The sequence below is a fragment of the Balaenoptera acutorostrata genome, chromosome 5, assembly GCF_949987535.1.
Source record: "Balaenoptera acutorostrata chromosome 5, mBalAcu1.1, whole genome shotgun sequence".
In the NCBI taxonomy this organism is placed as follows: domain Eukaryota; kingdom Metazoa; phylum Chordata; class Mammalia; order Artiodactyla; family Balaenopteridae; genus Balaenoptera; species Balaenoptera acutorostrata.
The window spans coordinates 55879292-55897121 of NC_080068.1; the positions used below are offsets into that span (position 1 = coordinate 55879292).

At 36.8% G+C, this 17830-nt stretch overlaps 1 pseudogene; it reads left to right on the forward strand.

Moving 5' to 3' along the window:
• Positions 1-3184: 3184 nt before the first annotated feature.
• On the forward strand, positions 3185-13480 carry LOC103008612 (UDP-glucuronosyltransferase 2B17-like; annotated as a pseudogene).
• Positions 13481-17830: the final 4350 nt, after the last annotated feature.

Here is a 17830-nt window from a genome sequence, read left to right on the forward strand (position 1 = left end):
AGTACCGTATAAAACTGGGGAATAGCATACTTGGTGTGTAGCCTAAGATAGATGACATGGGCCACTCTGAGTCCACTTACACTGTGGAATAGAGGTAAGAGACCAAAAGTCAGTCTGAAAATGGCTAGTTCTTTTTCTGGTTTCAAGTGGGAAATGACAACAGAAAGCTTGATCCATAGGTTCCTGAATTTAATGTCTCCTCAATTGCCCATGCAGAATGTGACTTCATCAATCTAATTGCTTCTGAATAATTAGATGAACAATTCCAACTTTCTCAGCTAGGGTAGGAGTGGACAGGTATAAACTTGGGGGAAAAAAGTGGCAGAGTCAGGTCTATCCTAGAAAAAAGTAAATAAGTCCCCTTTGTTTAAAATCTTACTGTTTTTTCTAAAATTGTAAGACCAGAGTTCTCTCGTTGCTTTTGAGCTACAGGCTAGGTTCATGATTGATCTGAACTACTTCCAAGCAACCTACACACAGTGTTATTTTAGAACTGACCTGGAATGCAGTACATAGCAATTCGTCCTTAAAATATATACATTCCAGTAATTTCAGATTCCCTGGGATTTTATTCCATGGATTTGGTTGCATAATCAGACTCTAGTTAGATTCATGGTATATTCGATCTTTTATAGATAATAAAGTGTGATTAGATTGCCTAAGAGAACACCCTGATAATTTTCACATTTTCACTAATGATGGTAAATTGACTATAATGTGGGATGATCATTCTTGTGGATATACCAATAATAACATTATTATTATTTCTGTCATTCCTATGGGCTTTTTTATTTTTACATCAAAACTAATGACTAGGACCTCAGTGACAAAACACATTAGATGCAAGTCAAAGATTTCTGTCCACAATATTCTAGGAAACAAGGTTTCCCACTACTATATAATTAAAACTTAGTTATATTGCCTCTCTAAGAAGAATAAATTATATTCTTACTCCCAAGTCAATGACAATAGTATTATTGAGTACATAACATAGAAAGATATAAATCTTCTGTGAAATATCTTATGGGTAAGAAATATAAGCAAATCACTCCATATTTCCTAAAAAAAAAAAAAAAAAAAAAAAGAGTAACAAGGATCATAGTAAAGAAACTAAACTGGCTTAGCGAATACCTAAATCATAAAAAATAAACTGTCAGTGTAAATATTGGCATTAAATTTGCTGCCAGTGAGTGCTCAAAAGAAAATGAAAAGTGTATGATTGGAAACTGGAGGAAAGGAAATCCTTGTTATATGGTATCAGAAAGCTTAAAGAAATTGTCCTATGACTACATGGAATGAAGGATTTCTATGTGACAAACTTGTATGTCTAGCTGAGGAGATTTTCAAGCAAAGTTTCAAGATACTGACTGGTGTCTTCTGCTGCTTATAATAAAATGTGAGAGAAGAGACAGTAAAGTGATGGAAGAAGTGTTAAACAAAAAGTAACCTGGACTTGATGATTTGTGAAATTCACAGTCTGTCCAGATTGCAAAAGAAGCTAATGTTAAGAGAGTCACTGTAAAACAAAACAAAACAAAATAAAACTGCTCTGGAGAAAGAGCCAAGATGGCTATAGAATCTTTTGCTAATACCTCAGAAAAATCAAAAGATCAGAGTATTCAGTCACACAAAGGACTCTTTGGAGACATTGAGGGTATGAATAAATCAAACCAGAGAGCATAGTAGAAGTTACCCTTTTTTCCCTATTTCCTCCTCTTTTGAACTACAGTGTCTTTAATTGTTATGCTAGATCTGTCACCATTATATTTGGGGAGCAGCTAACGTCTTCCTTAGTTTCACAGGAGAGGAATCATTCTCCATAATGGATCATATCCAGAGCTTCTCCCATACCTGACTGAGATGATATGAAGGATGAAATTTGGGACTTTGAGATCATGCTGTAATGTGTCGAGACCTTTAGAAACCTTAGGAGGAAGTGAATATATTTTGCACGTATGATGAACATGAATCTTTGGGGTCCAGAGGATAGACTGTGGTGATCAGAATAATGGCTGACAAAGATATCTAAGCCCTAATCCTCAGAATCTGTGAGTATATGTGAGCACCCTTGGTGAAAGTAACTTTGCAGATGTTATTATAATTAAAAACTTTTGAGGGGAGGGAAATATCTTGGATTATCCAGGGAGAGCCCATCTAATCACATCTAAGATTTCTCAAAAGTAGAGAACTTTACCTGGCTTCAGAGGACCAGAGAGATGACAAGATGAGAAGAAATCAACTTGCTGATGCTGAATTTGGAGATGGAGGAAGGGGTTGGAATGCAGGTACTCAGGGGAGAAATGCACCAGGGAATGCAGGCAGCCGCCTGAACCTGAAAAAGAAAAGAAAATTGATTACCCCCTAAGCCTTCAGAAGGAAATGCAGCTCTGTCAACACCTTGAGTTTATTCCACTGAGACCTATATCAGACTTCTGATCTAAGAAGTAAATTTACAAGGTTTAAAGTTCTGAGTTTGTAGTAATTTGTTACACCAGCAATAAAAAAAAAAAAAAATTAAAAAAAACTAACACAGAATTAAATTCTATGATTCTGTACTTCTAATCATGGAATAAAAACATTTCTTTATATAAACAGTTTCTATAGAGATACAATGACAAGAAACCTAACACCTTAACCTAACATCCATTCTAAAGATTGATCACTGGAATGATCTTCTTGGTATAATTCACAGACACAAACACTGAAAGTTAGAGTAAGAGTAAAACCAATCTGAGAAATAATAGTTCAACAAGAAACCATTTAACATTTGCTACTCTGAAACATTGACTCCTAAGTGCTAATTACTTCTCCTCTGGAAATTTTAAGAGTTTCTACATTGGTCCCCTTATTGAGTGGTTCTTTCATCTCATATCTACATTCTTACAATCTGCCATAAGAAATTTTCAAAAATGAAATAAGGAAATATCTCTCCATGACTCAAAACTTTCAAAGACTCCTCACTGTCTACAGAGCAAAGTCTAAATATTTATATTACCACTGCGAATTGCTCCTCATACTCTGAGGAAACTGTGTTCCTTCAGGCTTCCATGCTTTTTCACGTTGCTTTCTAAATCTAGATTCCCCCACACACCTATTATACTTGACAAAACACTAGTCATTACTCACTCTCTGCACCAACATCACTTTGTGAACATCAATTTTTACTATTCCAGGCAGACTTATTCTGTATCCTACAGGGATTTATAAGGGGCTTTATGAACAGAACAGTCATAACTAAAATAATATCTCCTTCATGGGTGTACACTAGCCATTTCCATTTCCATTTCTAGATTTCCAAATTTATATTTCTCCTTTATCTCTTTCCTCAGTCTCCTGGAAACCAAAGCTTATATCACTCACAGAATGAATGTTTACTTAGAATCTGTATCCAAATCCTTTTTAAGAGAGATTCTCCTCTCATTTCAGGTCAATAGATTATTGATAGCATGAAAACAAATCTATCCCATGACATGCATCTTTCCCTTCCTACTTCTAATTTGACGGGAATTCCTAGTAAGATATTTTTTTTAATATAACTTACCTGGGCTACAAAGGCAGGATACAAAACAAAGTTCAGAAGAAGGTACTTAGAGGATAAATACTTTCTAAGAGTTAAGTATTGAGGAAGTATTGAAGAAGTGAGAGAAATATAAGGAATGTTGCAAATGTTCAGAAAAGGAAATGATCATAATTCAGAGGTAATATTCTTAAATAAAGGAAAGTAACCAAAGTTGATACTCAAAGGATACCCATGTTTGGATAAAAAGGAAAAAAGGGAAGGAATAACTATAGCCAAAAGAACAACAGCAAGCTAAATAAAATGGAGCTAATAAAACAGGTGTGAAAATATGGAGAAAAATGCTTGGAAATGCTCAAATAAATCAGAATATCCTTGGGTTGACACATGCTGCTTTTGTATCTGGAAACTCCCTACATACAAGGTAATTTCTTCTGAGCCCATAGCCAGTCACATTTACAATGATACTGGTATTTATTTGTCACACATAGAGGCACAAGATCATCTACGCTTTTCTTTATCTATTTGCTTTCCAAAGCCTCTGAACTGGAGATTAACTTGCAGAGAAATTACGAAGGCGTGCTCTTGGAAACAGTCTTTATCTCATAGTCATTGTGACCTTGCTATGTGCCAGTTATATTTTAACTACTTAATTGACTCCATCCTGGATATAAGTGAGAGCTATCTCTGCAGTAAAGACAGTTTATGAAGAAGATTTGGATTTTATCAAGATGTCTACGACATGGGCTTCTCCTCTTGTGCTTTCTTTTTATTTCAGCTGTGCATCTTGTGGAAAGGTGCTGCTGTGGCCAATGGAATATAATCATTGGATCAATTTAAAGACAATATTGGATGAACTTGCTCAGAGGGACCATGAAGTGACTGTGCTAGTATCTTCAGCTTCCATCCTTGTGGGTCCCAATAAGCCATCTACCCTTAAATTTGAGGTTCACCCTACATCCTTCGCTAAGAATGAGCTTGATTGCTTTTTATAAAATGGATCAAGATATGGACATATGAGTTACCAAAGAGTACATTATGGGCATATGATTCAAAGATGCAAAAAACATATTATGAATATTCTGATACTGTTCAAAAGCTCTGTGAGGATGCAGTTTTGAACAAAAAACTTGTGAAAAAACTGCAGGAATACAGATTTGATGTTGTTCTTGGACATGCCATTTCTCCTTGTGCCGAGCTGCTATCTGAACTACTTAACCTACCTTTGGTCTACAGTCTTTGACTTACCATTGGCAATACATATGAAAAATTCTGCGGAGGGCTTATATTACCTCTTTCCTATGTACCTGTTATCATATCAGAACTTAGTGACAAAAGGACATTTATGGAGAGGGTAACAAATATGTTGTATTACCTATATTTTGACTTTGCATTTGAGACTTTTAACAAGAAGTAGTGGGATACATTTTACAGTGAAGTATTAGGTAAGTCTGGTTTATTTATTACATTTTCCCTCTAGTAGATGGAAAGAAACCTTACTTCTTTTGTGTGGGTTACAGTGTATATGTGTGTATATATATATAATTTAAAATAAAAAATAACTTGTATTTTCTTAGTTTTAGTGTCAAAATGGAAATAGAACAGTTTCTCAGTCAAAATTTATCAACTATTCAAGAAAGTATGCAAAGTAATCTAGAACTGTGTGACACTGGAGATATCCCTCCATTTGACAATAATATTCCAATATGTGAATATTCTTGGGACTTGTTTATTTAGAAAGCTACATACTCACTGTGTTTTCGATAAATCATACTGTCTGTTATTTATTGCTGTAAAATCAACCACCCTAAAACTTAGCATTTAAAAGAGCAAACGTATTATTTGCTCATGATCCTATGAATCAGCAACTTGGGCTGAGCTCAGGGAAATGTTTCTTCTTTGAGGCTTGTCTGGACTTCTTCATTAGCCTACGGTTAGTTATCAGCTTGGCTGCGGTGGAACAGTCCAAGAAAGTGTCACTCTCATGGCTGGGATTTGGCAGATTGGCAGGATACTGTGATTGTCTCTTCCATGTGACCTCTCCAACAGAAAAACTTGGAATTTTTCACATGACAGCAGAATTCTAGAACAGCTTGTATGAAAGTTTTAGGCCTAGATTTGGAAGTCACACAATGTCACTTCTGCCACCTTCTATTGGTAAAACAAGTCACAAGGCAAGCCCGAATTCAAAGGGTGAAGAAGTAGCCTCCACCTCTCAATAGGAGGAGTTTCAAAGACTACGTAGCCATTTTTAATATACTATAGTAAGAAACTTCATTAAATATATTTAAAAATCAAGTGAAAGTCAGTCATGAGCAAATGTAATTTTAAACCTGGGTCTAGTAAAAAAAATCTACTTCATGTACAAGAAAGTATGACACTTTGTGTAAGCTTTATGTTTACTTGTTTTTAAAATTAAACATTTCTATGAACTCATACCTGAGGTTCCTTTCAGCTTTCAGCATCAAAGTCTCTGATATCTCTCTTCTAGATTCAGTTCTTCTATTATTTTAATATCTCTAACATCTCCATCAGCTAATATCTCTATTAAGAAGGAAAATTACTTAGTGTGGATGAGTTGTCTCTGGGAATTATATAGTATTATTCCTTCCCTCTCAATGTATTAAAAGTCATTTGCTAAGTAAACCTAAAACACTGGGGATTAATATTAGAATTATCAATGTCTGCTTTCTGATTCTACAACACTGCAGTTTGAAAAATGAAGCAAAAGGCGAAGATCCAGTATATTTTTCATATCTGGATGATTTCTAATCTTGATTCTGTGAGTACATTCATTCAACTACAAATACTTATTGAGCTTCTTCTTGTTCATGGTGGGGTGGAGCACAGAAGGAAATTAGTAAATATTTATTGGGAATTTACTCTTCTCCAGGAAATCTTCTATATCCTTTACATTTATTAACTCATGAGAGACACACATAGAAATCCTGTTCATAGGCACTATTATTCTCGTCATTTTATAAATATGGAAACTTAAGTAAGATAACCTACTCAGGTTCTCTTGGGGAAGAAGTGATGGAGATGGGGTTAAAACACAGCAGTCTGGCCCCTGGACCTAAGCACTTGTATATTGCATTAACTGAAAGAAAAGCATGAGACTGTAATTTCAAAACTCCATGTACGATTTGGAGAAGCATTGTGCTAAGCACCAAGTGTGCTGCAATATAGAAGACCAAGAAGATTAGTTTTTCTTGATGTTGGTGGTCTTTATAACAAACACTCTCCATAGTCAGCATATACCGCTCAACTAACCAAACTTATCTTTGCCAGGAGAGATGTTCCCTCACCACCATTTACTCATAGGTACATATAAAGCATCTTTTTGTTTGGGAAGTATTGTAAAAATTTTAGAAACCTAAGAAAATTATCCCTTCCAAACTTATCTTAACCATCCTTGACAGAAATTCATAATTACTCTCAATGCCTAAGAATATTTACAAGGTAATTTACAATTACAAAGGAAATAAATATCCGAGTTACATAAATATTAAACTTCGAATACATATATAGTGTATGAGGTTATAGGAGGTAGTGGATTGGAGAATAGAACCAAGGTCAAAGTCTCAGGAACAAATTCTGCTAAAAATTAATCAAGAATCACAGATCATAGAAAATAAGCTCTTAGATGAGATTCCATTGCCAGGGCATGCAAGGTAATGTGAAGGAAAACAGAGCATCAAATGCCGAACAATCAAAGTAGAAAGCTGGTTGGTGAATGAAATGGGAGGATGAGTAGGCCTATCTGGAATAAAAGACTAAACAAATAACCCAAAGACCAAAGTTTCTAAGATAAAAATTAATCAGGAATCATAGGTCATAGAAAATAAGCTCTTAAATGAGATACCATGATAAGCACATGCACAGCAATGGGAAGGAAAACAGGGCACCAAATAACAAACAATCAAAGTAGAATGCTGGGCTGTGAATGGGGTGGGTGCATTGGTCTGTGAGAATATGACTAAGCAAATAATCCAAAGTCACGAAAAAGCTTAGAGAAATTGTAGGTAAATAAGGGGACAGAGGTGAAAGTGATTGACACAAATAGACTTTTACAACCAAGGCAGTTTTCCAGTCTGACTTTCCAGAAGTTTTATGTCATTCCTTGAACAAGAAGCCATCACAGCATTGCTGATTTATTCTAGGAATAGAAACTAACAAAGGAGATCCTTTGACCAAGTTATAAACACTAAAAAGGAAGATATTTCAGCTTTTGTCAGGTGAGTCTCCTTTATCACCCATTCCCACTTGCTTCATAATATTTATTTTTCGCTTTTCCAGTATTTATAATTTTTCTGGAGACCAAAGAGACAAGTTTAGATATGGGAAAACACTTCACAGTCTGAATCATGAGATACTTCCTTAGCCTCCTATCCTTTCTAGGCAGTTATCAAGCAGCCTTCCCTTTATATTAGATTGTAGTAATTGATACAGTCAGAATGTTTCAAATTTCCTACGACAGAAAAAATAAATGACATAGAGATCAAAGTGAAAGACATCATTTCATTTAGTGCACCTCATTTATCATGCCCTTTCTTGACCACAGATGGTCCAAGAATTTAGTCCCACAGTAAGCTTTCTTCTTTAAAACATACAAGAAAGGGTGAGACTTTAAGCTATGGAAGGAAAGGCTATTGATTCTTAGTGATATATGCATCATTAGGGAAGCTTCTTAAACCACTGGGGTTTCTCTTCTTGCCTTTCTCTATACCCCTAAAGGAAATTCAATCTCCTATGAGTAACCTGTTTATTCTCTGGTGGCTGGCTTAGTGACACTGGAGACCAGATGGAAACAAGTGTGAACAGTGCAAATTCTTCATGCTGCAGGTCCATGTTTAATGTGGAACGTCATTAATAATCTTTAGAAAACAATCTCTATGGGGGTGAGATCAAGTTGATGAAGTAGGAAGGCCCTGAACTTACCTCCTCCCATGGACACACCAAAATAAAACTACTCACAAAGCAACTATCTTTGAGAACAACTTGAGGACTAGCATAAAAGATTTCCCACAACTAAAGATACAAAGAAGGAGCCACAACTAGACAAGTAGGAGGAGCAGAGATGCAGTCTAACCAGGGCCCACACCCTGGGGTTGGCCACCCACAAACAGGAGGAATATCACAACCACAGAGGTCCTCCTCCAGGAGGAAGGGGTCTGAGCCCCCACTTCAGGCTCCCCACTTTGGTAAGATAGGCCCCCAGAATGTCTGGCTTTGAAAACCAGACGGGCTTACATTCGAGAGAACAGGAGAGTCTGTAAACAGAGATTCTGTTCTCAGAGTGTGCACACAAAATCTCACACAGTCTGAGTCCCAGTGAAGAGGCAGTAGTTTGAAAGGCACCTGGGTGAGACCCACTTGCTGATCTTGGCGAGTCTCCTGGAGAGGCATTGTGCAGCTGGGACTCCTAGGGATGGAGACTCCGGTGGCAGTCATTTTGGGGCTCTTGTTCTACCATGCTGACACTGGCACTGGCAAGCACCATTTTGGAAGCCTCCCTCTAACCTATCAGCACCAGGGGCTTGCCTGCCAGTGGGTCCACGGCAGTCACACAATCCTGGGTCATCCCTGGAAGATGGGGATGCTCAGTTAGTTAAAAAAAAAAAAAAAAAAGTTTAAAATGTTAGAGCATTAAGTAAAAATGCACAAATATCATGAACGTGATACAAGCCCAATGCTATGCAGGAAAATGACCATTTAGAATGTAATATTCATCATATACTTAAATAATTACAGAGAGATATTGACTTAGAATTAAAATCTGTTAGTTAACTTGAACTTGTAATACATAAAACAGAAGTAATCTTTAACAATTATTTGAACCTGGCTTCAAAGGTGCAGAGGGGAGAGGTTATTGTAAGCTATGTAAGTCTCTCACTTAACATGTATTTTTTTTTCTTCTCTTTTTTCTGTATATATGTTTGTTTAAATTATAAAACACTGGCATTATTTGTTCATCTTGACCAACACAGACTTGACACTTTATTGCTATATCTTGTAAGAAAAAATGGATACAAATTCACAAATTTACATATATTCCTTTTCCTATTTTCTTTTTCTGGAAGACCCACTACATTGTGTGAATTGATGGGGAAAACTGATATTTGACTGATAAGAAGCTATTGGGATTTTGAATTTCCCCACCCAATCTTACCAAATTTTGAATTTGTTGGAGGACTCCACAGCAAACCTGCCAAACCACTGCCTAAGGTAAACTGGTCTCTTGAATAGTTTTCCATTCCCAGTCCAAATACTGTCTTATGGAAAAGACATGGACAATATATAAAATTTCTTCACACCATGCCCTCACTTATTATGTGTTTCATGTTTTATTATCACTGAAGATTCTGAGCTACATAACAGTCATGAAAAGTAAGAGAGAAATGCAAGATTGTGTGGATATAGCCACTATAAAAAAGTCTTCCAACACATAAGAAATGATAATTTTTTTCAACAAATGTGTATTCTTTGTCTGCTAGATACCAGATTCTACACTCTGAACTGAAGAAGGAGGGGTGAATGAAACAGACACTGTTGTAGTCCTTAGGGATATTATAGACTGGTCAGCCAGAAAAACTATAAATGTTAAACAATTATTTACAGTAAAGTACAAATCACAAAATGCATAAGACTGAGGTAATGTGGGAGCTTATCTCTTGTATTTTATTAAAGTAAATTGCAATGAGGTATTTAAAAGAATCAAATTCTGATAATGCGATATTAAAAGTGGAAATATGTGAGAGTATTCAAAGGTTATGGAATCTGGTGCTTTAATATATGGTACTATGGTAGCTAGGAAATATACAGAAGCCAAAGCCTGCCGGTAGTGCCTTTCCTATAAAATATGGATGCACAAGAAAAAAAGAAGAAAAATGAGGGAGGGGGTTTACTTACCTATCTCATTGGAGTGGTGTGAGAACAAAATGGTCTAATACAGTCATTCCTCATTATATACAGATTCTGTATTTTCAAATTTGCCTACTCACTAAAATTTATTTGTAACCCCAGAATCAATATTTGTAGTGCTTCATGGTCATTCATAGATATGTACAGAGCAGCAAAACAAATTACTCACTGGACGTGCATGTTCCCAGTTGAGCATTGAACAAGGCAATCCTCTGCCTTTTTGTTGCAGCTCTCACACTGTAAATAAGTGTCCCTTTCAGGTCTAATTAATGCCACATTTTTGCATTTGAGTGCTTTCTGTTGGTGATGTCGCTGTTTAGAATGGCCCCCAAGGAGAGTGCTGACATGTTTTCTGTTGTTCCAGAAAAGACGTAAGAAAGCTGTGGTGTGCCTTAGGAAGAAAATATGTTTGCCAGATAATCTGCATTCCGTTCCATGAGTTATAGCACTGTTGGCTATGAGTTCAGTGTTAATGAATCAACAATGTATGTTAAACAAGGTGTTTTAAAACAGAAACACACATAAAACCAGCTTATGTGTTGAGCAGTTGACAAAAATGTTGCGACAAGAAGCTTGGGTGAAACCAGGAGCAATGATTCATTACTCACTAATGACATGTTTGTGGCAACTTTATAGAACATAATTACTGAGAATAAAAAGAATCGACTGGATACATAAAGCCCGTACACAGTGCCAAGGACACAGTGCTTGATAAATATTAGCTATTGTGACAAATTGCTTAGTGCCCCTTTTGACAAAAGGAATTTGTCTCAGAAACCAAAGTAAGAAGAAGAAAATGTTAAAATTGTATTTGAAGCTTTAAGCAGTCTCACTAGTATCTAGAGTGGAGGGATTCCTTCTGATATATGCACTTGTGTATGTGTCGTACTGGCAAACTCATGATAGTTTTCCCAAAAAATTTGTTCTCATCATATTTGAGATCAAAGAACTTCACAGCACAAAATAGAACAGAAATTATTGTATCCTGATAATACAATTCATGGAAATAAGCCTCTCTCAGGAATTGGTTGTAGTGGTGCATTAAAAATCATCCAGTAATGCATAAATTAGATAAGATATAGTTCTATTTCAATCATGTAAACTGCCTGATCTCACTAGCTAGGCTTGGAAACAAATATAGTAAAGTAGATATCAGAGAGGAAGTGCCTAGTTTAGTATTAACCTGCACAATAGGCTACAAATTTTAAAATGTAAATGAAAGTTTTCCATAACTTTATGTCATGAACCCCAATTAGTTCATAGATAGCCTGATCAGATGTTTTACCCAATAAATCACACTCTCATGCAGTAAAATCCACCCAAAATAAACAGTTTACAGGCAAAATCTGTCACATTCATTATGTCATAGCATTAATTCCCTTAAAATATCTGGGCCATGATCAGAAATAAAATTAAATTTATACTCAAAATTTAAACATCCCATATAAAAATAATGATAATATATGATATTGTAATTTCATTAGGTTTTGAATGAAAATAGAGAGAAATAAACTACAGGAAGTTTTGAAAAGCTATTTCCTTAAGAGAGATGAAATTAATATAGCATGCCCAGTGTTATCAGAGCATGAGGTAGAAAGAAAAAGGAAATAATATTTTAAGATAAGGAAAATTTCTTTCATCAGTCTTTTTCTCTTTCAGTCAATTAATGTAATATCACCAGAAGTTTAATAGATCAGAATCTTAGCTGAGGATTAAATTTAGGGAACCTGTCAGTATTGGGAATTTGAAACACCAATAAATAAAGAATAAATTGTGATTAATAAATTCAGAGTCATTTATTTATATATAGATGATTTAACAAGAGCACTTTCCTTCTTTTACCAAAGCAATTATATGTAACCTCATAATCAGGTTATATTATCATATGTAGCCTTTATAATCAGGAAAGCCTGTACACCAAAAGAGACATCCTGAAAACTGCCAAGAAGAAAAGTAGACCAATTCAGTAACAAATACACTGGACATAGAATGACATAAAAATTCAAGAAGCCGAGCTACAGACAGACTCTCTGTTAGGAATTCAGGCCCTTTTAAATATTTGTCTTCTGTCAACTCCTCCAAACAAAACCAAAAAATAACCAAACAAAAAAAAACTTGTTGATCAAGCAAGGCTGGGTTTATTTGACTTATTATAGGAAACAAGAACAGCACTTTGACAGAGTTTTATTACTTTTCAGCAGAGGAAAGTCAGGGGAAGATAATTCTAAGGTGTTGGGGCCTGGTTGGTGATATCGAGGAAGAATTTGTAAAGTAAGGAACAGTTTGGGACTGGGCAAAATTCAAGGCATAACTTTGGATTGCTGGACACAGTGAGGTCAGGTCTTGAATTTTGTCCTGGTGAGCAAGTCACGTGTTTTAATAAGCACACTATTTTACTTGGTCACAATCCTGTCATCCTGGGACAAATTACTAAGTCATTGTTGCTGGAACTTAGCATTACTTAACACAGAACTAGAAAAAAATTCCTGGTCCTGCTATTGTTTGAGACATGGAATAAAAATTACACTGTTTTCAAAGCTCACTTAAGAAAATTAAACCTGTGCTGTCACAATGTAAAATGTTCTTCACTGGAAACTTTCACTTTACTGCTGTCTCTTGTTGATAAGTAATAAATAAATCACCATACTTGCCTAGTAGTCAATGATTATACATTGATTAAAGAAAACAGATTTCACATTACACATCTCTTTCCAAGGGGGTTTAATGGTTTGGCATGTTAGAAGATGAGGCATTCTAACCATACTTCTCTCTTTAGAAATGTATGTATTCCTTTCCTTCAAACAAACTAAAAAAGGAATGAATGAAACAAACAAACAAATGAAACTCTCTCTCTCTCTTTGCTGATGCCCCTTTGTAGTACAACAAATTATTTCTTTTCAGGAAATCGAAAAGTTTACCCAAAGCTCTGGAGAAGATGGCATTGTATTATTTCGTTTGGGCTCAATGGTCCAAAACCTTCCAGAAGAAAAGGCTAACATGATTGCATTGGCCCTTGCCCAGATTCCACAGAAGGTATGATACATTGCTTTTGTGCTGAACAACTACTTGAATGACTCTCTTTAATGTCTATGGAGTGGATCCATTAAAATAGTTTTTGCAAGGGGGAGAGAATTTCATAACACAATTAGATCAAAATGAACAGGTATATCTGTTTTTCTTTTGAAGTCAAATTTTAAAATGGCGCAAGGGGGACTCATGTGCTTAAATATTCCAACTCAAGTTTTACTTTGTTCTCAGAGACACTTCTATATTGGAGGTTATGTGTGAGGTTTCAGTGTTATTAAGTTAATAGTAAGAACATAAGAATGTCCAAACCTTACCCCACAAATGATAATTTTTTCCCAGAGGAGTTCCTGGGGGACTGTGGAAGTTCTGAGCAGCAAAGAGGCATTGTGTTACAGTTCAGTTAGTAGCTGCACTCGATATTCAATATTCAAAATAGAATTTTGAAAATGGCTGAGTTGGAGCATAAAGATTCAGATCCTTCCTCCTGCTCCTGCTCTCCCTTTTCCCAAGATGAAAAGAGCATGTATCTTTTTTTTTCTCTTTTTTTTTTTAAACATCTTTATTGGAGTATAATTGCTTTACAATGGTGTGTTAGTTTCTGCCTTATAACAAAGTGAATCAGTTATACACATACATATGTCCCCATATCTCTTCCCTCTTGCGTCTCCCTCCATCCCACCCTCCCTATCCCACCCCTCTAGGTGGTCACAAAACACCGAGCTGATCTCCCTGTGCTATGCGGCTGCTTCCCACTAGCTATCTATTTTACATTTGGTAGTGTATATATGTCCATGCCACTCTCTCACTTTGCCCCAGCTTACCTTTCCCCCTCCCCGTATCCTCAAGTCCATTCTCTAGTAGGTCTGTGTCTTAAAACCAGTCGTTGAGTAAAAGACCAAGAGAGACCCCTGGGAGCCATGCTTTGTTTCCTGTTAAAGCGGAAAAGGGTGACAGGAAGAGGCATAGGCTCTGAATTTTAGGTCTCTTAGTCCTGCCCATTAACAACTTGGCCTAATCAACATACAGTTCTGACCAATTGGATTAACAGCTACTTTCTCAGAGGTGGGGAGGAAGAGGAGAGGCAAAAACTGGAAAGCATGGGGGTAGTCAGGGTTAGCACAGAGAAAATTACAGAAGCGCTCCCTGGTAAAATCCTATAGTTATTTATATGACAGTATAAATCCATCTGAGCTCTCTCACTAGCTGTGAACTACTTGCCACCTTCAGGCATGATTTAAACTGCCACAAAACAACCCACACAACTTTTATCTTCTACAGCCTGGAATCAGGCTGACTGCCTTGACAAGTAATAGACAACCACCTGCCTTTAAAAAAAAAAAAAATTGCCCCACTAACCTAGGATTCCTTAGGATTTCATCCCATTGAGAAGTGAGAATTTCAGCATCCATGAATTCTTTCGGCTGGATATAGCATGTTCGATACCTTCTAAATTAGTGTTTTCCATTGTATAAAATGCAGTTATATCTCCTGAAAGCATAAACTGCTAACTTGCCTATTTTAGCATATAATGGTCAGTGAAAATTAATGTGACATTGTCTTTTTTAAAATTTTATCACTTGTATTATTCTTCAGTTCCTAGCTTTGTATAAAAATATGTAAAACTGTGCATGGATAACTCCACTCTTAGTAACTTTGAGGGAAGAAAACTAAGATAACGTCTTGAAAAATTTATACTTAAAAGATTATAGGAGATTGATTCAAGATGGCAGAGTAGAAGGACGTGCTCTCATTTCCTCTTACGAGAGCACCAGAATCACAACTAACTGCTGAACAATCATTGACAGGAAGACACTGGAACTCACCAACAAAGATACCCCACATCCAAAGACAAAGGAGAAGCCACATTGAGATGGTAAGAGGGGCGCAGTCACAATACAATCAAATCCCATAACTGCTGGGTAGGTGACTCACACTGGAGAACACTTATACCACAGAAGTCCACCCACTGGAGTGAAGGTTCTGAGCCCCACGTCAGGCTTCCCAACCTGGGGGTCCGGCCACAGGAGGAGGAATTCCTAGATAATCAGAATTTGAAGGCTAGCAGTATTTGCTTGCAGGACGTTGACAGGACTGGGGGAAACAGAGACTCCACTCTTGGAGGGCACACACAAAGTAGTGTGCACATCAGGACCCAGGGGAAGGAGCAGTGACTCAATGGGAGACTGAACTAGACCTACCTGCTAGTGTTGGGGGGTGTCCTGCAGAGGCAGCAGGTGGCAGTGTCTCACTGTGAGGACAAGGACACTGGCAGCAGAAGTTCTGGGAAGTACTGCTTGGTGTGAGCTCTCCCAGAGCCCGCCATAAGCCCCACCAAAGAGCCCGGGTAAGCTCCATTGTTGGGTTGCCTCACTGCAAACAACCAACAGGGAAGGAACCCAGCCCCACCCATCAGCAGACAAGTGGATTAAAGTTTTATTGAGCTCTGCCCACCAGAGCAACAGCCAGCTCTACCCACCACCAGTCACTCCCATCAGGAAACTTGCACAAGCCTTTTAGATAGCCTCATCTACCAGAGGGCAGACAGCAGAAGCAAGAAGAACTACAATCCTGCAGCCTGTGGAACAAAAACCACATTCACAGAAAGATAGACAAGGTGAAAAGGCAGAGGGCTATGTACCAGATGAAGGAACAAGATAAAACCCTAGAAAAACAATTAAATGAAGTGGAAATAGGCAACCTTCTAAAGAAAGAATTCAGAATAATGATAGTGAAGACGATCCAGGACCTCAGAAAAAGAGTGGAGGCAAAGATAGAGAAGATGCAAGAAGTGTTTAACGAAGACCTAGAAGAATTAAAGAACAAACAAACAGAGATTAACAATACAATAACTGAAATGAAAACTACATTAGAAGGAATCCATAGCAGAATAACTGAAGCAGAAGAACGGATAAGTGACCTGGAAGACAGCATAGTGGAATTCACTGCTGCAGAACAGAATTAAGAAAAAAGAATGAAAAGAAATGAAGACAGACTAAGAGACCTCTGGGACAACATTAAATGCAACAACATTCGCATTATAGGGGTCCCAGAAGGAGAAGAGAGAGAGGAAGATACAGAGAAAATATTTGAATAGATTATAGTCAAAAACTTCCATAACATGGGAAAGGAAATAGCCACTCAAGTCCAGGAAGCACAGCGAGTCCCATACAGGGTAAACCCAAGGAGAAACACGCCGAGACACATAGTAATCAAATTGGCAAAAATTAAAGACAAGGAAAATTATTGAAAGCAGCAAGGGAAAAATGACAAATAACATACAAGGGAACTCCCATAAGGTTAACAGCTGATTTCTCAGCAGAAACTCTACAAGCCAGAAGGGAGTGGCATGATATACTTAAAGTGATGAAAGGGAAGACTCTACAACCAAGATTACTCTACCCGGCAAGGATCTCATTCAGATTTGATGGAGAAATCAAAAGCTTTACAGACAAGCAAAAGCTAAGAGAATTCAGCACCACCAAACCAGCTCTACAACAAATGCTAAAGGAACTTTTCTAAGTGGGAAACACAAGAGGAGAAAAGGACTTACGAAAACAAACCCAAAACAATTAAGAAAATGGTAATAGGAACATACATATCGATAATTACCTTAAAAGTGAATGGATTAAATGCTCCAACCAAAAGACACAGGCTTGCTGAATGGATACAAAAACAAGACCCATATATATGCTGTCTACAAGAGACCCTCTTCAGACCTAGGGACACATACAGACTGAAAGTGAGGGGACAGAAAAAGATATTCCATGCAAATGGAAATCAAAAGAAAGCTTGAATAACAATACTCATATCAGATAAAATAGACTTTAAAATAAAGAATGTTATAAGAGACAAGGAAGGACACTACATAATGAACAAGGAATCAATCCAAGAAGAAGATATAACAATTATAAATATATATGCACCCAACATAGGAGCAACTCAATACATAAGGCAACTGCTAACAGCTATAAAAGAGGAAATCGACAGTAACACAATAATAGTGGGGGATTTTAACACCTCATTTACACCAATGGACAGATCATCCAAAATGAAAATAAATAAGGAAACAGAAGCTTTAAATGACACAATAGACCAGGTAGATTTAATTGATATTTATATGACATTCCATCCAAAAACAGCAGATTACACTTTCTTCTCAAGTGCACACGGAACATTCTCCAGGATAGATCACATCTTGGGTCACAAATCAAGCCTCAGTAAATCTAAGAAAATTGAAATCATATCAAGCATCTCTTCTGACCACAACGCTATGAGATTAGAAATGAATTACAGGGAAAAAAAACGTAAAAAACACAGACACATAGAGGTTAAACAATACGTTACTAAATAACCAAGAGATCA